A 5,588-nucleotide genomic window follows, 5' to 3' on the forward strand; every position below is an offset into this window, starting at 1 on the left:
ACATCTACGGAAAACCCCCACAGGGCCTCACCAACCCTATAGTAAAGAATTTCTTCTTAATAACTAATCTTAGTTTGAAAAATTTGCTATTACTTGATGCAATCTCGAGAGATGTAGTTTTAATCTTCTAAGATCCATCAAAAGTAGCAATAAAGAACCAATTTAGGAATACATCCAAGATTTCCAGCCAGCTGCACAGGACCAGTAGCACCTCCCTCACCCCCACAGCCCAGAAATGAATATGCTGGCTGACCCTCGACACTGAGCAAAGTCTGCTCTCGGCAAAAATCTCCAGTGAAATGCTCTGTTTGGGGAGAGAGGGAAAGGATACAGAAAAAAAACCTTTTAACAGCAATACCTCACACAATACAGCAAGAACCAAGGAAGAAACTACCTATTTAAACACCTCAAATGATCCTCTCAGTCTTATGCAGTTTCCCTCTGTTGCAGAGCACAAAATGTCATCTTTATAACTGAAATGAATCACAAACCTCAATATATGTTATGGGGGTGTTTACTGCAGTTTCTTTTTCAGTCTTTGTATTACGATTAACAGGAAATCACATAGTAGCTGTTTATTGCTTTCCAAAGGATGCCAAAAAAAGGGAAACTTGAGAAGATGTTTCCTTCTTACCATAAAGAGGGGCTCAGAGAAATAATCAGAGAAAGCTGCAACATACTAGAAAAAAAGCAGCTTTGCCAAGTTCTTAACAAACCGCCCATTGGACACTGCATCAAATGGGAATATAATCAGGAGTTTCAACTCATACAGCTGGAAGCAGAACAGGGCACTGCCAGGCTGCCACCCTCACCTCCCAAAACACAACTGCTCTGCAAGCAGAGGGCTGCATGATGCTGCAGTTCCTAGAGACCTGCAACAACTGAACTGCAACACACATGTGGTCACCTAAAGACCTCTTGCCTACCCTTGTACTAGACACTTGCATGGACTTTGCCATGAAAAAAAAATTGTGGCAATCAAAGATGCTTTAAACACAAAGATCCCTGATATTAGAACTGAAGAAAAAAACACGATTTATTGTTAAAAATGCAGGTCTGTTGTGCATTACTGATGCCACTTGTGCACCTACATTAGGGCACAAGTTAACACACTTGGGTTCCCACTCCAACTGCAATAAACCCAGCATCATTTCTAAAACCACTTTACATTAATTTCACATAATGAAAAGTATCTTAAAAAAAAAATCCTGTCTCCTTCAGCGGACATTAAAAGTGCCTCAAAATACTTACACCTACACCTTGTCTAGCTAGCTTCTGCAGAGTTATAGAACCAGTTAAATTAGCTTAAAACAACATTAGGTGTCTAATTTCCTTCATTCTCAGCCACATTTTTGGTGTCTTATAAGTGAGATGTATAACATGTCCCACTTAGTAACTATTACATCACAAGTTTACTCCATGAGAGCTGTTAATCCTTCCACTCAAAATTATTTCAAAAATAGTATTGTCATTGCTCAGGTTGTTCTCACAAAGGATGTACAATGAAAAAAGAATGTATGGTAAGTAGCTCTAAAGTTTTGCTCAGCATCTCTGTCTCTCCTCTGACACCTCACTTCATGCAGGCATCAGATGCTGACTTGTAAGAAAATTAATTTTATTTAATGATGAAGACCTTGCAATGATGCTCCCTGAGCAACGTTAACTCAAAACATCCTCCATAACACAAAGTAAGTTTAAAAAAAAAAATTACTTGAAATAACCACTACACATTTAAGTGAGCCCAAAATACAAAGCACAACAGAAAACTATTGAAAAGATGTATTTATTCAAGCAGTAACAGTACAAGACACCACATAACTTCAAGTTACATCGTGCATAAGGTACATATTCTAAAGTTTTGTTTCTTTATATTCTTGTGGGTCAAAGCAACCACCTGAAGTTAAAAAAAAAACAAAAAACCTGCTGTTCTATACCAATTAGCAAACTACCCTCACAGTGGACACACGAATGTCATTACTCATGTTTTGGAAAGTTTTGGTAAATGCCATGGTAATAACAAACCCTGCTGACAACCCACATCCACAACCACATGGTTTATTCTTCTTTTTTTTTTTTTTTTTTTTTCAATTCACAACCTCTCCCTGCAACTCCAAGAGAACAAACCACAAAAAACCCAAATTAAATAAAAATTTCCACCAAGCCTAACCCCTACAGGTATTCCGGTATTTGACAGAGAGCTCCGAAATAATAATAAAATAATTATAATAACGAAGGTATGCTCTGAGGAAATACACCCCTGGGCATGCGGAGCACCGGCCCCGCGCCGAGGAGCCCCAGTGCCCCCTGGCCGGCCGCACCCCACCCAGGCCGGCCTGACCCACCCTCAGCCCCCGCCTCGCCCAGCCCGGCCCCGCCACCGCCCCCTCAGGAGACCAAATGCAGGCGGGCGGGAGGGGCCAGCCCGGCCCGGCGCCGGGGCGCGGTCAGGGCGCAGGTTCCCCGCCCCCGCGGCCCGGCCGCGGCCCCGCGGCTGCCGCTGCCCGCGCTCCGCGCGCCCCGCCGGGACACTCGCCTGGGACGCGCCGCTCAAGGCGCTGCCGCTGCCGCCATTTTCTCGCCTCCCTCACGGGGGAGGTGCCGCGCGCGCGCGGGGCGCGGCCGCCGCCGCGCACGTGACGGGATCCGCCGCCATGATGGCGGCGACCGCGAGGGGCCGGACTGAGGGAGACCCGCGGCGAGGCCAGGGAATTGAAATGTGCGATGTTTTCAGCCCAAATAACCTATCGACTTCCCTGTGTAACAAAGCACGGAACCTCTTTCAAGTGCCTCCTACACTTAGCAGCTGTTGCTCTGACACTGTTAGCAGGCATCCATCCTAATCGCGGTGTGAGCATCTCTTTCCTTTCTGAGACTTTGCTTGCTTCCTTCCATCCTTCCTGCCACTCTCTAACTCAAGGCATGTGTGAGTATGAGTTAATTACCTCTGGTCTCTCTTACATCATGCCTTGTTGTTTTAGCACCTGATACATGCACACCTGCAAGTCTACTGTAAGTACAGAAAACCTGTATTTGGATGACTGGGAGGTGCCTTCAGGCTAAATGCTCTGTGGCTGCCATGCCTGAGAGAATTGAAGAAGTGTCTGATCAATGCACTCAGGCACGCGGTGTGGCTCTTGGAGAGGTTCTGTGGAGGGCTAGAAGTTGGACTTGATGATCCTGATATTTCTTAAGCTATCACCACAGAAGCCAGGCTGAGGGATCGCCATGGAAGTGTTAGGGATGTGGGGGCTGCATTGCAGAATCCCAGAATGGACTTTAGGAATTTGATTTGGAATGGAAGTCCATTTGATGGAGACTACACCAAGAGATGGTGTAGTCCCTGGAGGTGTTCAGGGAACAACTGGATATGACATTCAGGGCTCTGTTCTGGTTGACAAGGTGGGGATTAATCAAAAGTTGGAACTCAGTGATCTTGGAGGTCTTTTGCAGCCTAAATGATTCTTTGGTTCTACAAAGGTGAGGGTGGGGAGGGAAATTGCCAGATAGCTACCATCAAGTTGGGGTAGCTAAGTTCTTTGCAAAGAAAAGAGACTCAGCAAATGTCTAACAAAACTCAAATACCTGCCAAGGCATTTGAGATGAGCTTAAACTATTGAGAGGTGAAACACTTGCACTGAGCACAGGTGAGATGCCCGTGACAAGCAGTGACAACTCCACAGGTCTGATGAGGATGCCTTCTTTCTATAAAGTATATTTCAGCAGGAGAAAATGGGAATTTTCATAGGTTAAAAATAAAGGTGTAGGGAAAATGATGACCCATTTTGAAGTACTCTTGGAAATCCTCTAGGATTGCTTGCAGTGATAAGGTGGCTTATGATTTGCAGCTTTTAATAAAATACCTTTTGTTAACCATCCTGCTTTACCCCTAGTTGAAACACATCCTTCATGTTACTTTCTTTAAAAAATCTCAGCCAATTGATAAAAGGGAATTAAAGTTTTGCCTGAAATTAACACATTGCTTTGCAGGCACTGCACATTGCAGGAGTCTCCAGAATTCCCATGGAAAACATTTTCGTCAACAGTCTTTGTAAGGAAAGCATTGCCATTGCCTCTGAACAGCTCCTCTTGCCCCTCAGCTCTGTGCTGGCTGCTAAAGGGCAGTGTGCTGCTTTTGCCATGGATTTGTGTTGGAATCCTGAATTTTCTGTCACCTCCCAAATTGGGTTGGCAGTGACCACAATAGTGGAGGAGTCATGGTGTGAACAGACTGCCAAGGTGCATAGTTAGATCTGTCTGGTGCTGTTTTTCCTAATGCTGGGATGGGTTCAGTTTTATGTAACAGCTCAGATGCAGAGCCTGGTCTATGGGTGGTCAGCACCTGCTTCCTAAGAACGACCACTAGGGGCATCACTGGTTCTTTCGGCCTTAGAGCAAGGGCAGTTGGAGAACGGTTGGGATTGGAAGGGCCCCAGATGCCATCCGCTTCCCTACCGTAGGCAGGGGCACCTTCCACTCCCCAAGCCCTGTCTAACCTGGTGAGTCTGGGTGCTTCCACGGATGGGGTAGCCAAAGCTTCTCAGGGTAATGTGTGTCAGGGCCTCATCATCATCACAGGAAAGAATTTCTTCCTAATATCTAATCCCACCATTCTCTTTTTAAATTTAAAGCCATTCTTTCTTGTTCTGTCACTCCATGTCCATGTTCAAGTCCCTCGCCGGCTCTCTTGGAGACAACTTTAGGCACTGGAGGGGGCTCTACGGTTTCCCTGGAGCCTTGCTCTCTGGGCTGAACAACCTCTCAGCCTGTCTCCAGAGCAGAGAAGCTCCGATTCTTGGACCTTCTCCTTTGCCTCCTCTGGACTCGCTCCAGCAGCAACACAATCTTCTTCTGTGGATGGACCAGACCGCAGAGCAGGACCACAGCACTGCAAGTGCTCAGTATGAGGTGGAGAATCCCCTGCTGCCCACGCTGCTGGGGATCAGCCCCATCGGTACTTGGGTAGAACAAGTTTTCCTCCTTCGCTGCTTATCACGGCAGCCACCCGCGGCTCAGGCACCCCACAGCCCGCATCCCGCTCCTCTCCCGCCGCGCCGGCGCCACGGCCGCCCAGCCGCCCGTAGCCCCGCCATGCTTCGCGCTGGGCCGTACCAACTGTGGGTGAGAGAGTGACACAAACCGCGGCGTCGCCTTGATTCCGGATGCGGCGGCGGGAGCGGAGGGACCTGCGTGCGCTCTCGCACCCGCCTGACCGGGAGCGGCCGCTGCGGCGGCTCCGCTACGGGGCTGCCGGTTACCTAGGAGCCGCCGCCGTCGCTGTCCCCCCTCCGTTGCGGCGTGGAGCATCCCGCTCCACAGGTGTGGAGTCCCGTAGGAGAGAGCCCATGTAGAACGCAGGGGGATACGCACGGGACTGACACCCGCATCCCCGGGCGTCGGAGCTGCCGCCCGGCCGCTCTCGGGGCGGTTGCTCCGCCCCGCCGGGAGAAATCCTGCGCTGCCCTCTCGCACCGCCTCGCATCGCTCCGCTCTCCCTCTCGCCACCGCTTCTGCGCGGTCTCCTCCCGCCCCCTCGCGTGGTGCCGCCCGGCGCGGGCGGGGCGCGCTGGAGGCGCGGGGGTCGCGCAGCC

General features: G+C 49.2%; 1 protein-coding gene across 7 annotated transcripts in view; it reads right to left on the reverse strand.

Annotated features, from left to right (window-relative positions):
* Positions 1-2,629, reverse strand: part of PHC3 (polyhomeotic homolog 3) — a 29,134-nt gene extending 26,505 nt beyond the window's left edge. For all 7 annotated transcript variants that reach the window (XM_050978205.1, XM_030226998.2, XM_030226996.2 and 4 more), the window contains exon 1: positions 2,534-2,629. The gene's annotated coding sequence lies outside the window, so the exon portion shown is untranslated. The remainder of the gene's footprint in view (positions 1-2,533) is intronic.
* Between the last annotated feature and the right edge of the window lie 2,959 nt (positions 2,630-5,588).

This window comes from Serinus canaria, chromosome 9 (genome assembly GCF_022539315.1).
Source record: "Serinus canaria isolate serCan28SL12 chromosome 9, serCan2020, whole genome shotgun sequence".
Taxonomy (NCBI): Eukaryota; Metazoa; Chordata; class Aves; order Passeriformes; family Fringillidae; genus Serinus; species Serinus canaria.